Source organism: Mustela lutreola, chromosome 15 (assembly GCF_030435805.1).
Source record: "Mustela lutreola isolate mMusLut2 chromosome 15, mMusLut2.pri, whole genome shotgun sequence".
NCBI lineage: Eukaryota > Metazoa > Chordata > Mammalia > Carnivora > Mustelidae > Mustela > Mustela lutreola.
The window spans coordinates 54,693,371-54,721,329 of NC_081304.1; the positions used below are offsets into that span (position 1 = coordinate 54,693,371).

Sequence of the window (27,959 nt, forward strand, 5' to 3'; positions counted from 1 at the left end):
AGGGTTGCAAAGCATTACTAAATCCCAAATTATTCTTTCTGAAAAATTCAGCTCCATTGGGTCGTTACCTTAAAACAAAATGAAACAAAATAAAAAACAAAAAACAAGGTGAGGGGTATACCTGGGTAGTTCGCTCAGGTAAGTGTCCAACTCTTGATTTTGGCTCAGGTCATGATCTCAGGGACATGAACTCAAGCCTTCTGTGGGGTTCTGTGCTCAGCTGGGAGTCTGCTTGAGATTCTCTCTCTCTCCCTCTGCTCCTCCCCACCCCACCCCCACATGCTCACGTATGTGCTTTCTTTCAAATAAATAAAATCTGAAAAAGAATAACAAGAAAAAAACAAGGTGAGGTAGCTCGAAGGAAGGGATGGGGAGGATTAAGTTCACGAAGTTACGGGGAAAGGAGCGCAAGGCACAAAGATCAAGGAGGACCCCTTCTCCCCGACAGTCTCCCTCCCAAGCCCTTCCACCAAGACAAATCACTTGCCCCAGCCCAGCCACAGGAAATGAATGGGCATCATGACTAGTAGCTTATTCCTTTTCATCTAGGTGTGCCCACGTGTTCAGCTCCAGCTACTTAGTATAAGAGAATGTTAACACACTGGGAAATCGATCTTTGAAATAATGTCACTCCCACTTTGGAGAGATATCATTCCTCCACTTACCAATCACTTGTGATTTCTTAGCATTTTTTTAGTGTATCCAAACAGACTCAGTAGCAAACCAGTTTGTATCGTTATCCCTAATTATTATTATTGCACGTAAAGATACAGAGATGTATACCTCAAGAACTTTAGGAATCAGATTAGGTCAATGAAACGGTGCTGCATTATGCCAAGCTAAAAACAGATTTTTAAAAGATGTAATTCAGAAAGGGCTGAGGCACCATCAACCGTGTACCATTTCAACGACTCTGTCACACACTGTTGCCCAATGGGTTAACTGAAACCTAAAAATGCCGTGAGACACTCAGCTCCACTCCAGTACCATAAAGGTTTTCCCCTAAATGACTGGTCATTTAAAAACTACTTCGTAGCACTAGTTAACATTACGATTGACATGCGGTCAAAATGAATTTCAATTGCTTTGTGAAAGGCACGAAGGAAACAAGTAATAAAAGTGTTTCCCAGCTGAAATCACTTCAAGTACTCTATGATCTAGTCTTTTCATTAATTCCAACCCTGTCTCTTTTACTCATATATTCAGCTCCAAAAGTGGCATCGCGAGAGATGCCATGGCATCTCTCAGGTTGTCAAGGTAACCAGAAACACGGCAAAAATAATTTTCATTACTACTTCTTTGACAGATGTTTTTCTAGTCTCAGATCATTTTGTTTCAAAAGTGTTCTTCCATAGAGGACAGGATAAATGCAGTTACATATCTGCATAATGAAATATGACACAACCATAAAGAAGCACAACAAATCCATACGGGTTAGTATGCATAAGTATGGATAAAGCACAAATGTGCACAGCAGGTATCTATGTTGTTTTCAAAAGGGAGGAGGGTGTACATACACACACACTCTGTCTCTCTCTGTCTCTCTCTCTCTGTCTCTCTCTCTCTCTCTCACACACACACACACACACACACACACAGAATCATGCATAGCAAACGGAGCATCCTAAGTACTGTTAAGGGTAGTTGCCTCCAGGGCCAGGGTATTAAAGAGTTGGGGAAATGCTACATTTTTTAATTTGCACTATTACAAAAAAAAAAAAGTCACCACATGTACGTACTTGTTTCCCAATTTAAAAATGGTTAATTAAAAAACAAAGATTTTTAATTTTGAGCTAAGTGGATCTAAGTACATTCTCCAGTGTCCTTAAATTGATCTATTCGCCAGCTAGGCAATTTCCTTAGAAAACACTCTTCTTCTTAGATCATATCCCTAAAAACAGGGTGAAAAAAATGAGTTTAGAAAGGTCAAAAGTGGGGCGCCTGGGTGGCTCAGTCAGTTAGAGTCTGCCTTCAGCTCAGGTCATGATCCCAGGGCTCCTGGGATTGTCCCCATGTCAGGCTCCCATCTCGGCGGGCAACCTGCTTCTCTCCCTCCCTCTGCCTGCCCCTCCTCATGCTTGTGTTCTCTCTTTCTCTCTGAAAAATAAATAAATAAATAAAAAGGTCAAAAGTTTTTACTGATACATTTTTAAATATATTTCTGTAAATCAATTTCGTTTTAATCCAGAAAACCTGTCTTTATTTCTTATGATGCTCTGAACCTTAGATTTCTTTCCCCAATACACATGGATTTATAGGGATTAGCTCAATACTTTGCACAGAATATGTACTCCACTGACATTCGCTGCACTGAAAGGAGAGCTTCCACAAACCACTGAGTTAAGCAGTATGTGTGTTGGTGGGAGCAGGGAGCCTATGTATCTGTAATGGCAGCTGTTAATACAGTTACACTAGGAATTAAAATGTCACAAATGGAGGGATACTTAATCAATTTTAGCCTTTCCCAGGGATGGATAAATATCCTGTGACTCAGAAGGACAGTTCCATGAAGCATCAACCAACTTAGTAAACACTTACTAAGTCAATTATATCTCAATAAACCAGAAAAAGATACTTAGTGAGAGCTTACTTTGTGCAAAGGTTTGGGGTGATAGTGCACAAAGTGAAGAACAAGACAAACAACATCCTTGTACTCATGGGTGTGTATTCTAGCAAGGAAAGACAGATGATGCAAAAGCAAACAAATACCCAAGAATGTCATAAAGCGGTATATGCTGCAGAGAACAGAACACTGCTTAATTGGATAACCCTCAGGAAAAGGGGGTGTCAGGGAGGACTTTTTTTCCTTAGGTAGCAATCTTCTGTAGACCCTCCAAGACTCAGAACTGAACAGAAGCTCTCAATTCTGAGGACAGAGAGAACTTGGAATGAAGACCTGAATTCGAACCCAGCTCTGCATAAAGGTGGTCATCAACTTAGCTTTGTTGGCTTCTTGGCAAATCTTATAAAAGTATATGGTAATCCTGCTTCTGATGATGGTGTAGTATCTTCTACCAGACCCACCTTCCCACAGATAACTATACGCTCTTGACAAAAAGACCCATCAAAAGATGACCAGCAGACACCGGAAAAGGAGTAAGCGCAAGCAGAAACTGGGAAGTTCAGCACCTAAAAGAAGGAAATGAACTCATATAAAATGAGTTTCTCATTTTATAGCTTTTTGCCTAAAGAAAGGCCACAATCCACACCATGAAGAGGCAGGTAAAACTTGATAGGAGTTGTTGGTGTAATTGTCCTGATGAACCACAGAACAAAGTTCAAGGCACGCCGTAGCTGAAAGGTGAGGGGTCAAATGATAGATTCACAGCAGGGTATCCTCCAATCTGTAGATAGACTGTCAACATTTCTGGCTGACTGCTGAACACGCCACGCGTACAGCAGACTCCAAGGAGCCTCGCTGAGACTAAACATAATCAGTAGAAATTTCAACTGAGGGAAGACGGAGTTTTGAGTTTGAATGCAGTCAAGAACATCTTTCAAAAAAACCAACACTCCATGGAAAAACAGAACAGCATCCACAGTTCCCACAGTACATCATTCACATCATCCAGGATAATTACCAAAATTATTAAACAGAAGAAACAGGAAAATGGGACATAACACAAAAGAAAGTTAAATAACTGAAACTGACCAAGAGAGTAACTCAGTGCTGGAATAAGATAGTAGGAATTTTAAGGAGCCATTACAGCCATGCTCAAAGATATAAAAGAAAAAATGCTTTAAATAAAAGAACAGATAACAGATCTCAACAGAAAATAAGAGTGATGGCAGATGCCCTACGTCAGAAGAGAAAAGTGGTGGGAAGCTCTGATACTGGGATTTGTAATAAGAAATATATAAGTGATGAGAGCAATCAAAGTGTCCTCTAGTATGTTAACCAGGTCACTTTAGGACCCCATCTGAAAAAGGAGGCTGGTTGCCAGGGGAACCAACCAGGAGATTCTAGGACGGGAACTTTCAGTCCCCTGCCCTGACCTCTGGGGAAGGCCAATACCCAATGATTTCATCAGTCATTCCTAAGTCATCAAGCCTCCATAAAAACCTGAAAGGAGGGGATTTGGAGACGTTCTTGGTTTGTGAACACATGGAAATTTGAGGAAAGTGGCATACTCAGGGCATAAGGCTCAAAGCCCTTTCCCACACACCTTCCCCTCGGCCTCTCTCCCACCTGGCTGTTCCTGAGTTACCTCCTTTTATGATAAATGGGTAATCTAGTGTGTAAAATGTTTCTCTGAGTTCTGTAGACTGCTCTAGCAAATTAATAGAGCCTGAGGAGGAGGGTCATGGGAATTCACAATCCACAGCTGATCAGAAGCACAGGGGACAACCTGGACTTGTGACTGGCATCTGAAGTATGGGCGGGAGAGGGCAACAGGAGGCAGTCTTGTAGGACTGAGCCCTTCACCTGTGAGATCTGATGCTCTAAGTAATCATGTCAGAATGGAGTTGACTTGTAGGACACCCAGCTGGTGTCCTACAAGTTGTGAGTATGATGGTAGCAGAGAGTAAAGGAGAAACACACCGGAGAAACCAGGGGAGCTCAACCAAGGTGGCAAGGAGCAAAAGGCAAGGGAAGGCAGAAAGAAGGGACAGAGGGCAGCCAAGTCCCAAAATACTGTCCTATACCCAGCACCCATGACTGGGCAGAAGAGACATTCAGATGTTCTCTGCCACACACACAGCATTCCTTCAAACAAGGCTCCCATGATGGGCAACCTACTTATCTGAAACTCTAGACACAGAGGTTGGAAACCAATGAACACAGAATCAGTCCATATTCTCAACCTTGGCAGCATATTCAAATCACCTGGGGAAATTTTAAGGACTTCATGAGCCAGGCTGCACCTCCAAGCTCTTGTGATTCTGGGCATACTGCTTAACCTCTCTGAGCTTCAACTTTGCATTTTTAAAGTGGAGACCACTGAGGCAAATTTACTTTTTTTTTTTTTTTTTTTTTTTTTTTTTTAAGGCATGAAGCTTATGTGATTGGGGGGAGGGGTATGCTACTTAAACTTCATGGGGTGGGATCTGGGCATTGGTGCCAGCAACTCCCTGTATGCCTCTCATGTTTCACCAAATCAGAGTGTCCGGGCTGCACCACACCACCCTCCGTATTCTCACTCCAGAGACCACGTAGAATCACGTGGTCTGAACGCAGAATGCCCCTGGAGTGGTTATGTGGTTTCAAACTTCTTGCTTGCACTGTTCCCTTTACCTGGGATGCTCTTTCTCCAACACGCTCATGTAGGTGTATTTGAAAATCTGGTGAAAGAGCGAATGTTTAAACCTTGTGTTTTTAAAGAAACTCCCCCCACCCCAAATCACATAAGCTTCATGTCTTTAAAACAAGTGAATCTGTCTCAATGATCTCCATTTTTAAAATGCAAAGCTGCGGCCCTGAGAGGTAAAGCAGCATGCCCAGGATCACATGAGCCAGGTAGTAGACATGAAAAGAGCCCAAATGGGGCGCCTGGGTGGCTCAGTGGGTTAAAGCCTCTGCCTTCAGCTCAGGTCATGATCTTAGGGTCCTGGGATTGAGCCCCGCATCGGGCTCTCTGCTCCGTGGAGAGCCTGCTTCCTCCTGTCTCTCTGCCTGTCTCTCTGCCTGCCTCTCTGCCTACTTGTCATCTCTATCAAATAAATAAATAAAATCTTTAAAAAAAAAAAAAAAAGAGCCCAAATATGTCCTTGCAAAGACCACAAGTTGAAGAAGAATCTAAAAGCCAGTGGCAATCCCATCGCCTAGTTCTGGGCCCTCACTCTCCACATCAATTTCCTCTGTAATATGCTTACACCAAGCCACATTTTCCTATATACACAAGCTAGACAGCAGTGGCTCAGGATCTGCCTCTGTGCAAAGTGGAAATGACACACTTTCCTCAAGTAAGCTATTTTAAGATTACTCTGTATTACACAGTGTGAAGAATTCTGCCTGGAGGGGGCTTCCAGAACTCTGGTGGGCAGCAGCTGTGGATGAACAAACAGATGTAACCATGCCTCTTGGCCTGCTCACAGGGACCTCAGATGCTGGAGACAACACAGGATACCTACCATACACACACATATAGTCACACACGCGTGCGTGTGCACACCCACACCCACCCATCCACACACACATTGAGGGGATGATGCCAGGGTCAGAGTCCATGAGAATAAGAAGTGATTAGGGGTTCAGTCAAGCCAGGATACCCCCTCCCCATAAAGGTCAGGGTATACTGGGGGCAACATGGGTTTATGAGGATGGGGCTTCTCCTACAGCTCCATGACTCCACTAAGAAACCCAGGATTTACTATCTGTACCCACTGGGATTAATTTATGTCTCTGATGTGAACCATATTTCCTAAAGGGTTAGCACCTGGGGCACATGAAACCCAGATCCCCTTTGCAAGGGGGCCCTGAACAGAATCCCTAATCTACCGCCCCCAAGACCCACATGAGCCAACCCAGAACCACTTCTTGCTCACCCTCCTTGGCTCTCCCAGGCCACCCACTGCTTGCTCCTATCTCAGAGAAGAGAAAGAGGTGGTCTGGGACACAAGAGAATACCCCAAGAAACCGGGAATCAAAGAAAGGAACTAGAGGATTGTTGAGGTGAGTCACCAACTAGTAATGAACAGAAGAGCCTTCTCCGACCTTGGCTCCCTAGGTCAGCATCACGAGGTTGTTCAAAAGGCCTGTCGGTCATAGGTTGTGCAAAAAATCTGCCACTCCTTTTATGGAGTGGATGAGGGTAAAAACCAAGACATAGCAGGGCCCAAAAGACAAGGCTGAGAACACAATCCTGGGGCCTTTGGGCCACGGTAAACTGCTTACAGAGCCTTCCCACAGGCACACTTCCAGACTGAAACAGTGAGGGGAACCAGCATGGGGTTGCACAAAAAAGGTCATTAAAACAGATCAGATCAGACTGGGATATAGAATAAAATGTTTATTATTAAAGTTTCTGATGGCACACACACACACACACACACACCCCAAAAAGCCAATCTGGACACTGAAAATCTAAATCATAAAAGAGTGATTAAGAGACCACATTTTAATGACTACACCCACAGCCAATGATAAGATGGCAAAGTTTATGCTGGCCTTTCAGTAAAAAACAATGAACATGTTCCGCTAAAGAACAATGAAGAGCTGGAGTAGGGCAGATCTCAAATTTCTGCAACTGTTTGGGAAAAATTTAAAAAAATTAAATCTTTGCAAGAAAATAAACATTTGAGTGTAAATGGTGGTTATGTCTTGTCCTTTTTAGGTGAGTTTTGATCTGGGTCACAAGATAAATCAAACGAGCGTAATATTTACGTATACATGTGAGGGCCTGACCTGTTTTCTTTCTGGGTTAACACCTTAACTGTATTTGGAAATACACAATGAGCTGTGTGAAGATGAGGTCTAATCTGGAAACCCAAGAGAAGCCAGGAAGAAAACAAAAATGTAAAAAATGAAGAAAGCAAAAATGTAAAAAAAAAAGTAAAGTACTGAATTCTTCATTCTTTACCAACAACAACCAAAGACTATTTTAAGCCTAGGGTCACTGGTGATATACCTCTACTAAATCTTTGCAGGTTTCTGCTCACCTGCTTTGAAAGACTCAGAAGCGGAATATAATCCAGCCAAGAATCTATAAATAATTCCCAACAAGGTCAGGCATGGCAAAAATAAAAAGAAAAACAAGGCATGTGGGACCAAGTCTCATCAGTTAAAGTCAGAGAATGGACTACACCACTGCACCTCGTTCCGTGAAGCAAACCAGATTTCACTGTTACTAAGAAAGCTCACAGGATGTGGTACAGAAGGACCCAGAAGAAGGTGATGAAGAGAAAACGGGGGCAGCTCACAGAAGCACTGTTTGTGGGAGCTAGGAGCAGCTCAAGGAGCATGTGCTGCACAGACGCATGCCAGCCATCCTCCGTTTTGAGACAGGAAGATCGCCACCTTCGTAAAGGTAAGTCCCTGGGAAAAAGTAGGATGTTCTGGGCCAGACTGTGACAAATGGCCAAGCTTTAACTAATGAGCCAGCTGGTCAACCACTGCATAGAAAGCCAAGCAATGGATCTTTTTGCTGCTGTCACTCTACTTGTAGAATTTTCTAGACTATAATCAAAGAGGGCTTGGTGGAAAGGACATAAGGTAAGGAGCCGGGTACATGTAAAAATTAGTTTTAAAGGTTGGAGCTGGAACAGAACAGGAAGAGTTGGGGGATAAGATCCCAAGCCCTCCCGCACCCAAACCTCTAATTCAGAAAGAATTTTCCTCATGAGGCTACCAATTTTCTACACTCCAACCCCCATAAGGAGGACTCATTCACTTTTTTGTTGTTGTCGTTCTGATTTCATCTTTATGTTTTCCCTTCCTTCCCCTATGATCCTGTTTTATTTCTTAAATTCTACATATGAATGAGACCATATGATAATTGTCTTTCTCTGACTGACTTACTTCACTTAGAGGGTATTTTACTAGAGGGTATTCCCTCTAGTTCCATCCATGTCACTGCAAATGGCAAGACTGCATTCTTTCTGATGGCTGAGGAATGTTCCATTGTATATCTATACCACATCTTCTTTATCCATTCATCTGCTAATGGACATCTGGGCTCTTTCCATATTTGGCTGTTGTGGACATGGCTGCTATAAAACTGGGGTGTGGGTGCCCCTTCAGATCCCTACAATTGTATCTTTGGGGTAAATCCCTAGGTGTGCAATTGCTGGGTGGTAGAGCAGCAGCTCTATTTTCAACTTTTTGAAGACCCTCCCTACTGTTTTCCAGAGTGGCTGCACCAGCTTGCATTCCCACCAACAGTGTAAGAGGGCTCCCCTTACTCTGTATCCTTGCCAACATGTGTCCTTTCCACCTGGCTAATTCACCTTAACATAGGGAGAACTACAGCACCACCGGTTTCTGGTGCAGGAAGCATGTAATAGTCAAAGATGAATCTATGCAAAAGAAAGCCGACCACTTGGAAAACACAGGAAATAGCCAAAGGGAAAAAAAAAAAACCCAGCATCTGAAAGAGTCACATCTTCGCTTAACTTTTGGAGGTATTTTCTTTCAGACTTTTGATATCTAACACATAGAGATTTTTAAGACGATTATGAACCTATCCACACAAATATAAATGTGCTTCCCACTTTTTCTCTGACTTAATATTGTCCAGGGGAACATACCTCACCACTTCTTGAGAGCTTCATAGGCATTATTCCTAAAGAAGACGTGCAAAAAGATGGTTTTCTTATTTTTCTAAGAAAATGTTAATTTTTTTATAAAGTGTTATTCAAATGTTTATGATGAGGAGAAAATGAACAAAGAGAAATGGAAGGGGAGGAACAGTAACAAAGAAGTGCCAAAACGGGTGGCCGTAAGGTGATAGAGAAGTGGCTAAGTCTGTGAGTCAGAAGAGGATTCTGGAAAAGTCAAAGGATGAGTTCTGAATGGGGCCTAAAAATCGCCTTCAGCTATGAGACTATAAACCCGATTATTTACTCAAACCATCCTTCAACAAGACAGGGCCCATAAACCATGTCCCACTCACAACTTTCTGTATAAAATAAGGTATTTTTCCAGTTACCACCCATTCTAAGGAGGCCATCATCCCATGCATCCTCTCGTAGTATCAAAAGTCCCTGTCCACTCTTGCCAAAGTCATCAACATGCATCAGGTCTACCATCTGCCCACATCTATAGGCCTACTGGCCAGAGTTTTTTTAAAAAAATGAGATCGGCCTCCCTAATGTATGCTTATTCTTCTCAGGGTAGATCCTAACGACCACTGCTTCCTTCTCTAAATTTCTACAAGTCCACTCATTCATCTAAAAGTCTTGCTTGGGATTTGAGTCAGGCATGCAAAGCAACTCAACATTAAAAAATCTATCCTCTTAATATTTTTTAGGAAAAAAAAAAAAAAAAAAAAAGACTAGCATGACTTAGTCCAAATCTGCTTCTTCCAGCATTTCTGTCCTTAAATACAAGTTCTTAAATGTTACCAGTAATTCCCGCTTTTTGGTATTTATCCAAAAGGATTTGAAACCAGGGCTGCAAGGGGATTTTTGCCCACTGTGTTCACAGTAGCATTGCGCACGGTAGCAAGGAGGTAGGAACAACCCAACTGACCATCAGGGGATGAAGACATAAACAAAATGTGGTATATACAGAAAATGAACAATGATTCAGCCTTACCAAAAAAAAAAGGAAATTCTGTCACATGTTCTAACATGGATGGACTCTGAGGGCATTATGCTAAGCAAAATGCTAGGCCCAACACAGTGAGACAAATGCTGTTCATCAGATCCACACAGATGGAAAGTAAATGGCGGTTACCATGGGTGGGCGGGAGAGGGAAATGAAAAGCTGTTTAATGGGAAGAGTTCCAGGTCTGCAGGATGAAAATATTCTGCAGATCTCTTGCAGAATCATGCCAGTATACCTAATACTCCTGAAGTACAGACTTAAACATGGTTAAGATGGGGCCCCTGGCTGGCTCAGTTGATAGAGCATGCCACTCTTGATCTCAGGGTTGTGAGTTCAAGCCCCACATCGGGTGTGGAGAGAAGAAAAGGAGGAAGAGAAAGAAGAAGTTGTTGTTAAGATAGTGAGTTATAGGTTTTATTATTTAAAATGTTTTAAAATTATTTCAAGAAAAATATACCAGCCATTGTTGGGCAACTGGACAAGGACAGGTGACAATGGCAAAAATGAGGTAAGCATCTCTTACAAAATCTGAGGCTTTCACTCCAAATCAATGAAGCTTTTTTTAACCCCTTTAAGTCAGAAGATCACTCTTTTCAGGAGATAGTAGCAAAGAGGAATAGAGAAGTCTAGTTTTCTCCTTTTTTATTCACCAAGGTAGAACATCAATCCCAAGGAGTGGCCTTATCTTCTCTACTTTTCCCCACGAAGCTCAGAAATGGATATTTCTTATTCTTCATCTTGTTTGAACCGAACAAAAAGATCCTACACACACACACACACACACACACACACACACGCCTTCCTTGATCTTAAGGGCTTGAGTAAATCTGTACTCAAACGGGCTTTAGGTTTGCAACTAAAACTCATACTGATTAACACCATTTGGTCATTGACATTCTAGTTGAAAATGTTTTTCCCTGGCCTGATAGGTTCTTCCTAAATTAAACCTGTCAAAGGACTAGACCCTGAAACCACAAGGGCTTCTTCGGAATTTTCCATTTCCTCGGGGTCACACTGGATCTCTGTCTTACACGAGATGATCTGGGAGAAGGAAAAATACATTTGGTTTTTCAGATCACTGATTACAACCTGTCCGTACCACTTTCCTTTAGTAAAAGTAAATAATTTGGAAATTTTAAAAAATAGCTTGGAAATAAAGGAAGAATAACAGGAGGCAAGCAGGGAGCCAGGCTGTGGCTGCTGGATTAGGTCAAAGGAGCCACTGTGCCACTGTGAGATGTTATCCAGAATCTGAGAAAGGAGACGCCACCCCCTTCCTCACAAGAGGTGCTGACAAATGAATGGAAGTAAGATGGCATGAATTCAGGGTCACGGCTGGAATATAGTAAATACTCAATAAATCATTCCTAAAAAAAAAAACTAACAGGAATCAACCTCCAGGAAGGTTCACTGAAATGGTGCAGGTGAACGAGAAACCAAAGACAGGGGAATGTAACACATTTAAAGAAACATGTGTTCCCAGACAAAATCAGCTTTATCCTCACCTCTCCGCTCAGATATATGGGATAACGTCCCTTTAGACTGCCTCACTAAACCACATTCTGAAAGCAGGCAGCTGCTAAGTGATGCTGAGGGATCCAGGCTAATCACTATGTGTAAATGAAGCAAAAACACCAGGTGAGAGCTGTCTGGAATAGCTCCCTCTCACAACATAACAGAACAAAACAACAACAACAACAAAAATGAACGTATCTCCTAGATTTGTGTTTGTTTAAGCCAAAGGAAAAGAATTTACAGAGCACCCTAATCTGACTCCCACATTTTACAGAAGGGAAGTCTAAAACCTCCAGAGGTTCAATGACTCGCCCCAGGTATGCCAAGGCAAGAAGTCGTGAGCCTGGACCTACAAGCCAATCTGATCACATCTCCCTCATGCCTCCAAGTAACAGCATAAAGGAAGACAACACAGACCCGGGAGAAAAACCCTGGTGATGACAAGCAGCATGAGGCTTGATTGCAAGCTATCTGAAAAGTGAAGCTCTGACAGTCTGAGAAATCAGTCCTCCCCCATCCCCCACTCCCCAATGTATCTAAAAGGGATGCAGCTGAGAGGCTGAGCCCAGAATGTCAGAGAGCCAGGTATGAACACAGAAGTGCCCCTCTTGTCACTAGCACCAGAAATCATGTATGATGATCTTCTTGGCAAAACATCTAAAGACAAGGAATCAGGCCCTCCACCTAAGAGAGTTTAAGTAATCATAGCAAAAAAAAAAAAACCTCGCAGCTCTTTTAGACAAAGAAGGAAAACACTGGGTTAAATATTTAAGAAGACTTCACTTTCCATGCCAATTCCAACCACCAGGACTTCTACAGGGAGTACCTCTCTGCTGCCACAAGTGGTAGGAAGCCTAAATTGCAGGGCAAGTTCTCAACTGAGAGCTGGTGTGTTTGATTTTTCGTGTATTCTAATAGATACGGAGTGTCAACTATGTTATTCTTTCAAATTTTTTAAAAGATTTTCATTTATTTAGGAGAGAGAGAGAGAGAGAGAGCGCACACAAGCATGGGGAGGGGGGGGGAGCGGCGGAGTGAGAGGGAGCAGCAGACTCCTGGCTGAATGGGGAATCCAGACACTGGACTTGATCTCAGGACCCCAGGTCCATGATCTGTGCCAAAGGCAGATGCTTAACTGACAGGGCCACCCAGGAGCCTTGATGTTACTCTTTTAGACACAAGATATACCACTGAACAAAACACCAAAATTTCTGTCTCTGAGGACCCTACTTTATAGTTGGGGGCAGAAAACAATATGTTCATATGTACAGTGAGTAGGTAGTAAGTGCCATGGGGAAAAATAAAGGAGGCTACATAGGGAGGATTGTGAATGCTGAGACAGAAACTGTAGTTTTAAATAGGGTGATCAAGATGGGCTACACTAAGAAAGTAACATGTGAACAGAGATTTACTAAAGGTAACAAAAATGCTTATGGCTATGATGCAGAGAATATTCCAAGGAAAGGAAAAAATAAATACAGTGCAAGAGCCTTAAGGTGAGACTATGTTTGGCGTGATTATAACAATGAAAAGGCCAGTGTGACCAAAGCTGAGTGTGATATAACCAAACGGCCACCATCAACCAGGAGAGCTTCTAATAAACTCCCAGCAGTGTGTTTGAGGCTTAAAATTCAGGTTTGTAGGGGAGGGCCATGGAGGGCTCCTAGACACTTAAATACATGGGGAAAAATAATCAGGCAAGGAACTAATGCTAAGGGTCAAAGAGTGAAACAGACAACAAATGCTGTAGGAAGGGTGATGCTCAAGAATGATTTGGGAGGGGGCGCCTGGGTGGCTCAGTGGGTTAAGCCGCTGCCTTCGGCTCAGGTCATGATCTCAGGGTCCTGGGATCGAGTCCCGTATCGGGCTCTCTGCTCAGCAGGGAGCCTGCTTCCCTCTCTCTCTCTCTCTCTCTGCCTGCCTCTCCATCTACTTGTGATTTCTCTCTGTCAAATAAATAAATAAAATCTTTAAAAAAAAAAAAAAACGAATGATTTGGAAGGTACACTGGTCCTTGGAGGGTGAGTCAGAGAGAGGAAAATGGAGTCACTAGGTCAAGGAGAGCAAGAGGAAACATGTGAGACAGAAACAGGAACAATGTGCCACTTTCATTAGATAGAAGAACACAGTAAAGGTTAGGTTAGACAGGTAGTTTGGACCTGTGAAAATGAACAAGGGATACCTCATTGAAAATGGATTCAGAAAGCCCAGAAGGGAAAGCTCTCACCACTACCACCTGCTACTGTTTGCAGACTCCAGCAGGAGGAAGCCTTTCCTACACAGAAAGAAGCTCCCCTTACTACCCTGGAGGGGGAAGGAAGTTTCTCCTTGCCCAGCAACAACCCAGCCAATAAGAAGTACCTCAACCCAGCCAATGAGAATGACCAGAACCCAGCCAATGAGAACCACTGCAACCCAGCCAATGAGAAGTCCCCAGAGCCCCCAGCTCTCCCTCTATTCCAGTGGACTTTTATTTCAACAGTTTCTCCTCATCTTCTTTCCTCTCTAAAAGATGCTTCTGTCCTTCGGTGTCTGCACTCTCTGCATGTCCCCAGTTGTAATTCTCTGCTATCCCCAAATAAGCTCATTTTGCTGTCAAACTAACTGGCTATTTACTCTTAAGGATGACAGACTCCAAGACACAATCATTTTTAGGTGAGCTACCCCTTGAAGGAACAAAAAATACTGACCTTATACATACTGTTCCAGAAAATAGATATGAAAGTTGTCAAGCTTATTTAACAAGACTACTTTCCAAACTTGATTTCTAAGCCACAAAAGGATTATAAGAAAATACAGCTATAGGCCAGTTTCCTCATGAATGTGATATACAAACCCAAAATAAAATACTAAACAAATCCAACTGCATGTTTTGAAAATATATCATAATCAAATAGTCTTTACCCCAATAATGCCAAGATAATTCAACTTAAAAATCATTTATCAATTTCATGGACTATAGGTATATATAATAAAGGAGGAAAATTTTATGACTATCTCAGTGGATACATAAAGACCATGTAATTAGGTATCTATTTGAGATTTTTGTTTTTCAAAGGAAATATTTCATTGCAAACTAGGAAAAGAAGGAACTTCTTAGACTTGATAGATTATCTACACATGAACCAAAAAACTAGGACAAATATAGTTAATAGGAAAGCTCTGTAGTACTCATTAGCAGTGCTATTTAACATGGTCTAAAACTTCTAAAAGACCTAGAGAAAGAAAAGAATTAAAAGGTTTAAAATAAGAAAAAAGAAACTGTATCATGATTTGCAAATAATATAATCTTTAAAAAAATTTTTTTAATTTAAAAACCAAAGCATAATCATTTTTAGGTTGAAACATTTGAAGCTAGCTTTTATAATGCTATAGGCAAAAATGGTCAAATATCAGTAACACCATACAGTTCAATGTAATATTAAGTAAAGTTCATACACAGCTAACGATGAAAATGAATAAGAGACTCCGTCAAGGTTGCTGACAAAGGATAACTTATAAAACATCAATCTCATTACTCTGTAGCAAATATAATATAAACCCAACTACAGAATAAACCCTAATAATATGCTAATCACAAGAACAATATAAACCATGAAATATAAAGAAATTAACCAATATATTAGATCTCTACAGAGAAAAGTACTAAACCCTAACAAATGCAGACAGCGACATGAATAACAGAAAAACAGCAATTAGAAGCACTGGAGAGTACGTTCCCACTGCATCATGGATAGATCTGAAAGGTGGTGATGTATCTAAAACAAAATGAGACCCAGAGTACAATTCCTGTAAATACCCAAAATGACAAGACACAGCTTATAAGAATATACAGACTATAGACAACACATTTGATTCTATGGAAAAAGAGCCAAAAGGGGATTAAATATATAATGATACAGGCCATGATCTGAAAAGTTATATGAACAAAAACCATCTGCACGGAAGGTCCAATGAAGCAAGGAAATAAAGTGCATGACTAAGTGTCAGGGAGAAGAAAGTATACTCAAGCTAACACTCAGGAACACTCCCCTGGCATTGTGGGCTACAGCAGGTTGAAGTTGGGAGAATACAGTGGTAGAAACAACCAATAATAAATCCATTATTATGCAAAAGTCCAGGAGGGCTTGTTGGAAGAAATGGAAAAATAAAAGGATCCGTTTTCAGGGACCATATTTTCAAGAAAGAACCGAGAGAATCTTGTAGTTGAATGGTAACGGTGGGGGTGGAAAAGTCAAGGATGACTCCAAGCATTCTTGTCTCAGTGTCTGGCACCAGTGACAGAAATAGAAAACTCTGGAGATGGGGCCAGAATGAGTTTGGTTTTAGAAACAGAAAATACAGCACTATGTGCTTCTGTAGCCAAAATGGCCAATAAAACTTAAGAGCACTGGGAAATAAAAACACAATTATCTCCTCAAATAAAGTCATGGTTCAGCTACATGGGCACAAAATTGGCTCTGGTTACGACGTCCAAGAAAACAGGAAAAAGACACAAAGAGGAAGACCAGAGAAGAGCAAATCAAATGATTAAGTCAAACGGCTGATAAAGCTTCCTTATGAGACTCTTTAAGAAAATTTGTAAAGAAACAAGGTAAAAGGGGTGCCTGAGTGACTCAGCCCATTAAGTATCTGATTCTTGATTTCAGCTCAGGTCACGATCCCAGGGACATAGAATTAAACCGGATGTCAGGCTCCACACTCAGTGGAGAGTCTGCTTGGGGACTGTCTCCCTCTCCCTCGGCTGCACTGCTCCCCTTGCAGGCTCGAGTGCTCTCTCTCAAATAAATAAATCTTAAAAAAAAAAAAAAAGAAAGAAAAGAAAAGAAAAAAGAAAACTAAGAGGGACTAGTGAGTTACAAAGAAGCAAATTTGTCAAAAATTAGAAATATTTCTTGTATCAAAAAAGTCTTTAGCAAAAAAATACTTTAGAAAGAACACAAAGAATGACCAGGAAGAACAGTGCACGCACCTATGAACACATCACCCTCAGTGGTGTTGACTGTGGGTAGAAAATCTAGACAAACTGTGGAAAGAGCGGAGATGCCCTTCAGCAGACAAATGGATAAAGAAGATGTGGTCAATACATACAATGGAATATTATGTAGCCATCAGAAAGGACGAATACCCAACTTTTGCATCAACATGGATGGGACTGGAGGAGATTATGCTGAGTGAAATCAGTCAAGCAGAGAATGTCAATTATCATATGGTTTCGCTTACTTGTGGAACATAAGGAATTGCATGGAGGACATTAGGAGAAGGAAGGGAAAAATGAAGCGGGGGGCAGGAATTGGCAGGGGAGACGAACCATGAGAGACTATGGACTCGGAGAAACAAACCAAAGGTTTTAGAAGAGAGGGGGTCGGGGATGGGTGAGCCTGGTGATGGGTATTAGGGAGAGCATGTATTGCATGGAGCCCTGGGTGTTACATGTAAACAAGGAATTTTGGAACACTGCATCAAAAACTAATGGTGACTAACATAACATAATAAAAAATAATGATTAAAAATAAAATTTAAAATTTAAAAATTTAAAAAAGAAAATCTAGAAATTCAACACTCCCAAATCCATACAATCAATATTTATTGAGAGCCTTCTATTGATCATACAATGTTGGGCTAAGACAGACATGGTCCCTGGGATGGTTAATTTTATGTGTCAACTTGGTTAGTCAATGGTATCCAGTTTTGGGTCAAACATCAGTCGAGGTATTGCTGCGAAGGTATTTTTTAGATGGGAGTAACATTTAAATCAGTAGATTTATAGTAGATTACACTCTGTCTTGGTCCATGTGGGTTGCTATAACAGAATACCATAGACTAGGTGGCCCTATCAATAAGAGAAACTTATTTCTCGGGCGCCTGGGTGGCTCAGTGGGTTGGGCCGCTGCCTTCGGCTCAGGTCATGATCTCGGGGTCCTGGGATCGAGTCCCGCATCGGGCTCTCTGCTCAGCGGGGAGCCTGCTTCCTCGTCTCTCTCTCTCTGCCTGCCTCTCTGCCTACTTGTCATCTCTCTCTGTCAAATAAATAAATAAAATCTTTAAAAAAAAAAAAAAAAGAAACTTATTTCTCACAGTTCTGGGGACTAGAAGACCATGATCAAGGTGTCAGCAGATTCCACGTATGGTAAGGGCCTGCTTCCTGGTTCACAGATACTGTCTTTTCACTGGGTCCTCGTGTTCCAGAAGAGAACAGGAATCTCTCTGGGGTCTCTTTTATAAGAGCAATAATCCCATTATGATGGCTCCACCCTCATCTGCAATCACCTCCCAATGGTTCCACCTCCAAGTACCATCACACTGAGGAACAAGTCTCAATGAATGAATTTTGGGAGAACACAAACATCCACTCTACAGCACCCTCCATAATGTGGGTGGGCCTCCTCCAATCAGTTGAAGGTTTTTACATAAAAGACTGGGGTCCCCTGAGGAATAATCAATTCTGCCTCCAAACTGCCTTCAGACTCAAGACCGCAACATCAGCTGTCCCCCAGGTCTCCAGCCTGCTGACCTGCCCTACAGATTTTAGACTTGCCAGATTCCACCAACACATGCCAGTTCCTTAAAATAAATCCCTCTCTTGTCCACATGCATATACCCTATTGATTCTGTTTCTCTGGAGAATGCTGAGGAAAACAATCTTTAATGTCATTAAAAGATAGTAATCAAATTACTCTATAAGTTAGTATATATCTGAGAAATAAAGAGAAGCCTTCAAAAAGAAAGAGATCTGGTTCTACAAGAAAAATAATAAGAGACTCTGTCCTAAATGGGGGTCAAGGTACATCAAGGCCAGACTGTGAAGAACCTGATATGGTCATAGCAAAGCTTTTAGTCATTACCTTCAGAGTGGTGTAAACAGCACTTTAAAAAAAAATTTAAAAAAAAAAAAAAAAAAGGCCTGGGGATGACATCAGATCTGCATTTTGAAGACTACTAAAGCTACTGTATAAAAAACAGTGGAAGGAGACCAGAGTGCATGATGGTGAACTGGAAGGAAGAGGTGGTATGATGGTTTGAATGTCTGTGTCCCTGAAACATTCTTATGTTGAAATCCTAAGTCCCAAAGATGATAGTGGAGATGGAGCCTTTGGTCATGAGGGTGGAGTCTTCATGAATGAGATGAATGTTCTTATAGAAAGAGGTTCCAAAGAGATCCTTGGCCCCTTCCACCATGTGTGAACATAGAAGATGATGCCACCTGTGAACCAGGAAGAGGGTTCTTACCAGAACCTGACCATGCTGGTACCTCGGGTCTTGGACTTGGAGCCTCCAGAACTATAAGAAATAAATTTCTGATGTTTATAAGCCAATCAGTATATGGTATTTTATCACAGTAGCCCCAACTACTAAGACAGGTGGGGTCGAGGTATCTGAGCAGTCTAACCAGACAGATGGTGATGGCAGACACTACAGTAGGGAAGCCCAGGTAGAAGACTGTGAAATAAGCCTCGGAAACGTTGAGTATGAGGCATCTTTGAATATTCCCCTGGAGATGTCCCCATGACTTCTTTTCTGGATATTAACCTTCTAATAGGTTTCCCTGCTTCCACTCTTGCCTCTATTTATTCTGCACACAGCAAGAAGAAGACTGATCTTCTTAAAAAGACAATAAAATCCTACTATTACTTTGCTCAAAATTCAAATTCTTTTCCATGACATGAAAAGTCCTGGGGATCTGCTATTTGCAGCTCGAAGAGGACTATGAGAAGTGTGAGTCATCTGCACAGAATGATCACCGAAGCCAAAGGCATGAAGGAAATTGCATAGGGAGAGATTATAGAACGATCCATGAGGAAATCCATTATTTCCTGCAATGGAGACAGATAAGGAATGGCCAGAAAAACAGGAAGAGCACCAGCAGAATATGGTATCACTGAAGCCAAGGAGGATTAAAAAAAGAAAGGCTTTTGCGAAAAAGTGATCAACAATACCAAATGCTGCTGAAAAAATAATAAAGACTCAAAGATGTCCATGAAACTTAGCAATATGAAATCTGCTGCCTCTTTGGTACCTTACTGAGTTCAGGCAGAATTGTGTGGGCAAGGAATAGAGCCAGAAGCCAGAGAAAGTGGAAGACACTGAATACAAACAAGTCTTTCCCAAAAATCTGGATAGGAGAGGTAAGTGGGGGTTGGAGAGGATCAAGGGACGTTTTGTTGCTGAGATGGAAGGGACCAAACATATTCAAACGCAGGTGGAACCAACTACTTGAAAGAGGAGTTGAATATACAGAAGACAGAAGGGATACTCGCTAGCATGACAAGATTCAGGACGAGATATGGCCAAGAGCAGAGACTGAAGAATAGGAAGACAGAAAATGGGACACCTCTTCCATTAGGAAGAGAGAAATTCTTGGAAATTTAGGTGGTCTTTGACTTCACAGTGGAAAATGAGGTTATCCCATCCATCTAATAGAGCTTCAATTTCCTCTAGAGAGTAGGTGAGGGTGGCCATGAGTGAAAGTGCTGGAAGGTGGAAGTTTGAGGGAAGTACAAAAAGAAATGCCATTGTTTTGGAGAACGCATGAACAAATAGATCTGGCAGATGGCAGGATTCAGAGGGACCAGAGGGGGGCCCACTTGAGTTGGGTGGTGAAGAACTCACAGTGGTAGCAACCTGCCTTGTGGAGCCACTTCCTCTAGGAGGGCTTACCTCCTCAGGTGCAGGCACACAAATCACAGGAAGTCCTTCTAGAGTGTTTAAGGGTCAAGTTGATTGGAAGTACTAAGGGAACTTGGGACTCTGGAAGACTCATTTTATCACAAAGACAACCACGCCCTCCCAAGAAACAACCTGTTGGTGATTATCAATTGTGAGGGGTGACTGCCAGACAGAACAGTATGTTAGAGAATCACACTAAGTTGTAGATTACCAAGTTAAGAGTTCATGAGATGTAAGAAGACAGAAAGCAAAATCTATCCGTTAGTGCCACAGATGTTGTTATGAAAAAAGAGTGGTACATTTGTCGCAGTCGATGAACCTACACTAATCCATCATTAGCATCTGAAGTCCATAGTTTACATTAAGATTCACACTTGGTACTGTACATTTTGTGTCTTGACAAAGCCCCAACTCAATGATGACATGTTTTCATCATTAGAGTAACGTAGTGTTCTTTCACTGCCTTAAAAGTCTTCTGTGCTCTGCCTATTCATGCCTTCTCCTCCTCCAAATACCTAGCAACCACTGATCTTTTTATTGCCTCCATAGTTTTGCCTTTTCCAGAACCTCATATAGCTGGAATCATAATATGTAGCCTTTCCAGATTGGCTTCTTTCACTTTTTGACTATTCTAACAGGTGTGCAGTGGTATTGCACCATTGTTTAATTCACATTTCCTTAACCTTGGATGTGAAGAATCTTTCCATATGCTCATTTGCGATCCATATATCTACCTCGGTGAGGTGTCTAGTAAGACCTTTGGTCCCATTATTTAGCTGGGTTGTTTTCTTTATTGGTGAGTTTTAAGAGTTGCTTTTTGTTTTTTGTTTTTTTGTTTTTTATTTTGGAGATAACAGTCCTTTATCAAACGTGTCTTTTGCAGTATTTCCTCCCAGTCTGTGGCTCATCTTCTTGTTCTCTTGACACTGTCAAGATAATAAAAATGGTAACTTGCATTTTGTCAAAATGAAAAGCTTCTGTCCATCAAAAGACATTAAGAAGGTAGAAAATGCAAACAACTGACAGATGCGTTCTTAGTAATGTAAACAGAGGACTTCTACCCAAAATACATAAAGAACACCTACCAATCAGTAATGAAGAGTCACAGAATCTAAATTAAGTATGTGCAGAGTATTTCACACTGTCAAGAGAACTTCTGCAGAGCAGAAAATTTTAATTTTCACAAAATCCAGCTTGTCAATTATTTCTTTCATGGATCATGTCTTTAGTTTTATATCTACATAGTCAGTGGGTGTCTGGGTGGCTCAGTCAGTTAAGCATCCAACTCTTGATTTCAGCTCAGGTCATGATCTCAGGGTCGTGAGACTGAGCCCAGCATTGGACTTTGTGTTGGCACAGAGATTCTCTCTCCACTCCCACTTGCACATGTACTCTCTCTCTCAAATAAACAAATCTTAAAAAAAAAAAAAAAAAAAAAGTCATGCTACACCTAAGGTCATCCAGGTTTTCTCTTGTTATCTTCTAGTAGTTTTATAGTTTTGCCCTGTTACTAATTTTTGTGTTTTCATGATAATGCCAGGCACGCAGTATAGCATCAACAACAATTTAATAATCTACTTCCCAGGTCATAATGTGAAGCTAAGTCTTAATGAAACAGTTTCCACCTCCCATAAGTAGTAACTTTTTTTTTCTTTTTTTTTAAGTGGAAGTTTTTAAAATGTGTTATAAAATATGGAATAGTTACAAAAGATTTAAAACATGTAAAAGATGGGTAAAATGCAACAGAAACACAGTCCAGAAACAGACTTGCATATACTGTCCATTGACTTGGGGCTGAGAAATTAGTGTAATACAGTGGGGGAAGGATGGGCTTTTCAGTACATGGGGCCAGAGAAATTGGGTGTTCATCTAGAAAAAAAAAAAAAGATAAAATTAACCACTATGTTAAAATATACTTAGATACTTATTTATGGTGGGTTATAGACCTATGAAAGGTACAATAATTAGCCTCTACAAGAAACTATAGAAGAATATTTTCTTCTATGAGATAGGCAATGATTCCTTCAACGGGATACAAAACCCTACAAGAAAAACTGATAACATGCATTTTGTCAAAATTCAAAATGTCCATTCATCAAAAGACATTAAGTAGGAAAAACAAACGAAAGCTGGCAGAATGTTACGAATAAAAAAGATTCCTAGCCAAAATATATAAAGAAACCTACATATCAATAATGAAGAGACAGAGAATTCAATTTAAGTATGGACAAAAGATTATGTGGGCATTTCACAAAAGACATCTTTTCTTATTAGTGAAATGCAAATTAAACCCAAATGAGATACCACAACACACCAGTAAGTGACAAAAATCCAAAGGACTGGCAATACCAAGTATTGATACAGGTAACAGAGGAACTGGACTCATACATAACTCGTGGGTTTAAAGTGATACAAACCCTTTGGTAAAATGTTTGACAGTTTTTTTATAAAACTGATCAACATTTATACTTGTGGGTATGTATCTGAAGAAAAAAATCATCTGTTCACAACAATATATAAGAATGTGCAGAGAAGAGCCCAAAACTGGAAATAATCCAAATGTCCACCAGTAGGTGGATAACAAACAAATTATGGCTACGGTTGAGCAATGGGAATACTAAAGAAGATACATACAACATGAATTGTAAAAATAATACATTGAGAGAAGCCAGACACAAAACAGGACATGCTACATGACTTATGTGAGGTCCAATTGTTCCAACACCATTGTTGAACACCAATTGTTCAACCATCTGTTGAAAAGCCAATTATTTCTCCATCAAACGACCCCTGTATCTTTGCCCAAAATCAACGGACCAAATCTGTATGTGTCTTTTTCTGGATTCTCTCTTCTGTTCAACTGATCTAAGTGTATATGTCTTCATCAAGATCTCAGATGATGATTATAACAGCTTGATTAGAGTAGCTTTACAGTAATTATTAAAATTGGGTAGTGAGACCCCTCCAATGAGATTCTTCTTCTTCAAATTTGTTTTTAATACCCTAGTTCCTTTGCCTTTCCATGAAAATTTTAGTTACATTGTCTGTATGTGCAAAACTATCTTGCTGAAATTTTACTGAAATTGCATTAAACCTATAAATCAATACAAGGGAGACCTGACATCATAACTAAATCGAGTCCTGTAATCCTGAATATAATCTGTCTCCCCATTTGTTGAGGTCTTTAATTTTTCTCATCACTGTTTTGTAGTTTTCCATATACGGACCCTGCATATGTTTTAATAGATTTACCTAAAGTTTTCTAAATCTCATTTCCGATTGTTCAAAGTACATAAAAATACAGCTGACTTTTGTACGTTCATTTTGCAACTTGAAACTTTGAGAAGTTTACTTACGAATTCTAGGAGCTTTTTCATAGATTCCCCAGTATTTTATTCTATATAAAATTCAAGTTCCTAATATTTCTAGTTTAAGAAGAAAAGAATAGAATAGATTTTAATTTTGTCATACTTTTTTGTGGTCATATGTTTTTGCTGTACTAGTTGACATGAGTATTTGTTTTTTCTTCTGTCATTTAATGTGGGAGGTTACACTAATTTATGAGTGTTTGACCAATTATATATTCCTGAGATAAACCCCACTTGATCGTAGTGTATTATTTTTCTTATATATTGCTGCATCTGATTTGCTGGTATTTGGGGAATTTTTGCATCTACTTTCATGAGGGCTGTGGTCTGTGCTTTTCTTGTAATGTCTATGTCTGGTTTTGTTATCAGGGTAATGCTGACTCCTTCACAAACTAGGTAGGAAGTGCTCTCTTATTTTCTGAACAAAGTTGTGTAGAACTGATGTTATTTCTTTAAATGTTTTTTTTAGAATTCACCAGTGAAACCATCTGGACCTGCAGGGTTTTTTGTTTGTTTGTTTGTTTTGGAAAGAATCCAATTTCTTTTAGATGTAAGACTATTCTAGTTATCTCTTTGGTAAATTTTTGTAATCTATGGCTTTCAAAGAATAAGTACAGTTTAAGTTTTGCAAGTTACCTGCAGAGTTGTCTGTAGTATTTTTTAATCCTTTTAAGGACTTGTCGAGTCTGTAGTGATATCCTCTCTTTTATTCCTGGTAATGGTCATCCGTGTCTTATTTTTTTTCCCTAGTCAGTTTTGTTAGATCAACTGTACTGATCTTTTCAGAACATCATCTTTTAGTTTTATTTATCTTCTCTACTACTTCGCTATTTCATGATTACCAATCATCTCTTTATTCTTTATTACTTCCTTCTGTTTAATTTGATTTTATTTTGTACTTTTTTCTACTTTCTTAAGGTAAAAGCTTAGATTATTAGAGACTTCTTTTTTTCTTTCTCTCTCTCTCTCTCTTTTTTTTTTTTTTTTTGTATCCATAATCTGTTTATTGGGATAGTTTACCACTCATGTTGATTCTTTGTGCTTTTAGTGTTGCTTTCATCTGAAGAAGCATCCTTCTGTAAGCCTTGTTTTTCCTCCTGTGGGGTGGCAGAGGACAGCGGAACAGCCAACACAAAACTACCATTTGTGTGTGGCTAAAGACAGAGTTGACTTTGTAGCATTCCTGGCACTTCAGGAAGCTGGGCTTCTACACACTTCTTCTTGTGCTTCCTCTTCTCTTCCAGGGATGGGTGCAGGAGATCTTTCATGAAGGGCATGTTCTTGTCAGGGAGGTCATCACTGCTGCAAAGTGACTTTTCTTCTTTTCTAATGTAAACATTTAAGGCTATTAATGTCCCTCTAAGTTCAGAGGCATCCCACAAATTCTGATGTGTTCTATTTTCATATTCATTCGAAATATTTTTAAATTTCCCATGAGATCTCCTCTTTGCCTTATGGATTGTTTCGAAATATATTGTTGGACATCAGGATTTTTTAGTTATCTTTCTGTAACTGAATTTTAGTTGAATTCAATTATGAAAAGAGAACATAGTTTGCATGATTTCAAATTTTTTAGGATTTATTTTATGATCCAGGCATGGTCAACTTTGGTGAGTGTCTCAGGGGCACTTGAATATGCATTCTTGGAGCACTTGGGTGGCTCAGTTGGTTGAGTGTCTGACTCTTGATCTCAGCTCAGGTCTTGATCTCAGGGTCATGAGTTTAAAACCCACTTTGGGCCCATGCTGGACATGGAATGTACTTAAAACCAAAAAAGCATATACATTCTCTCGTTATCGGGTGGAGTGTTCTACAAATGTCAATCGTATCCAGTTCCTTTATAGCGTTATTTGGTTCTTCTATATCCTTGTTAATTTGCTGTCTACTGATTCTATCAACAACTGGGAGTACTGAAGTCCCTGTGCAGGACTGTGGGTTTGTCTCCTCTATCACCTCTTTCTGCGTGTATTTTGAATCTCTCTTCTCCAGGTGCATACACATTGAGGCTTATTAGGCCTTTTTCGATGAACTGAACTTTTTCATCATTATGCACTATCTTTTTGTATCCCTAAAATTTTCCTTGACCTGAAGTCTACTGTATCTATATAGATGTAATATTAATATATTTACTCCTTTCTTCTGAGTGGGACAACCTTGATCTACTCTTATTATTATTTATGTTCAGGGTTTGGGGGTTTTCCATATATTATTATTATTAATATTAACACATTAATATTAATATATCCACTCCTAATCTAAAAAGTCTATTATATCTATCTATCTATATATAATATTAATATATTCACTCCTCTCTTCTGAGTGGGGCAACCTTGATCTACTATTGTTATTATTTATGTTCAGGGTTTTGAAGTTTTCCACATAGATAGTCATACCTGAAAATAATCTTGCTTTGGAGCATCTTTCCAATTTTCCTAGCTTTTTATTACATTTTGGAACTTTTTATGATGTATTCATTCTTAGAGTGGCAAGGACAGATAAGTACAACTAACTGCTACCCTAACAGAATCCCTCATCACATTCTACTCAAGTTACAGCTTCCTCCTCTTTGAACCTAAATGCCTACACAGCAGTTTTAGTGAAGGGCTGTATGGTTACTTTTACACCTTTTCAGCTGGAGAGGGTTGTATTCCTTGCTCAAACACACAGCTTTGGGATGAATCAAAGATGTACAGTAACAGAGAAAACCATTACCCAGCTACCGAAATCTGCCTAAAAATCCAGAGGCTCAACCAGATTTGCCTTCTACCCTCTTTTTTGGCCTCCTTCCTTCTGGGCTGCCCTTTTTCAATTTACCCATATGCAGCAGCTAATGTGCTGTTCCAAAAACAACTGTACCTAGTAACCCCACTCCTCCTTTTCGAGGGCCTGCAGGAACTCCTCACTGCCTAACAGACCACTTTCTCAACGCCTGGGCTTCACTTCCATGGCTCCATAACGCCAGTCTCACCCAGCACTGACTTTCCACCAAGCTCCACAACACACAGTCCTTTCTACAAAGCGCCCCCATTCCCACTCTCACTGTGCCAATAACATCTACTCCCACCTGCGCACGCTTGGTCCCCTTCCTACGGACTGTCTGCTCTTCCTCCTATTTAACTCTGAGCTACTCTCAAAGGCTCCCTTTCAAATTACACCTCCACGATGCTTCTCAAGCAACAAAAGGAAAGGGAAGAGAATTTCAGCGCATTTGTGGCATTCTCTGTGATCTGACGGTGGCCAGTTGGGGACTGGGCAGTGCCTCGATTCAATGAGGTTCTACCATGCCAAACCTGGGCAAATCTCTTCCCTTCTCTTGACCACTCCACGCTCCTACAAAATGAAACAAAGTGGGAGTGGAGGGGGCTCCCACTGCACGGAGTTTACACACTTACCACTGTCCTTGTGATCATTCCACTCTCCCACACTAAGTCTTTCTGACCTTTGACACTGCACCTGTTGGCTGTATGCTGCATTCTCTTACTCACCCTTCTAGCTGAATCTACCCCACCAGGATTATTTCTGTATTTTTTTTTTCAATACTGAATGCTATAAACATTTACTGAATAGGAGGGGAAACCACTTATTTCTCTCACAGAATAGTTATAAGGGGGGGGGGGTGTTTGCAAGGAAATACAACAGGCACGTTCTAAATGCCTGGATGATAACTGCTAAGGGAGCACAGCATCTCCTCCCTCCTCTATTATATGCCACAGAATCTAAGGAGACGGGGGACAATCAAGACAGGCAGGCCAACGATCTTCTTAAAAAATGAAAGAACAACTGGCAGCAGAGTCCTTTATCCTGACTTTCCTGTAAAACCACGAGATGCGGTATAAGGGCAGGTGGAGGGGTGTCACTGGAAATACAACCAGAGTTTCCAGTGCAGTGGGGTTGGGGTGGGATTGGGAGAGAGACTGAATGGCTTTCTCACAACTATCTGACCCTAATGGTTAACCGTGATTCAGAATCCCTACCACTTTAAGATTCGTGGAAAGCAAAGAGGTGTTTTAAAAAAAAAAAAAAAAAGGTAAAGAGAAAGAAGAAAGCAAAAGTAAAAGTGAGGAAAGAGCGAAACATAATGAAAGAATTCAGAAAACAGGAAGGGTATCGAGATGGAGCTAGAGGTGCATACCAGATGGAAATGAAGAATTAATTAATATGCATATGTATGTGTCCACATTCATATTTATATATAAGCTCCC

The 27,959-nt window shown here is 40.6% G+C and overlaps 1 protein-coding gene and 1 pseudogene across 5 annotated transcripts in view; both read right to left on the reverse strand.

Moving 5' to 3' along the window:
• The window catches only part of ARHGAP44 (Rho GTPase activating protein 44), a 164,250-nt gene that overhangs the window by 116,904 nt on the left and 19,387 nt on the right, over positions 1-27,959 (reverse strand). The gene's annotated exons all lie outside the window — the stretch shown is intronic.
• Positions 22,792-27,750, reverse strand: LOC131816900 (small ribosomal subunit protein eS27-like; annotated as a pseudogene).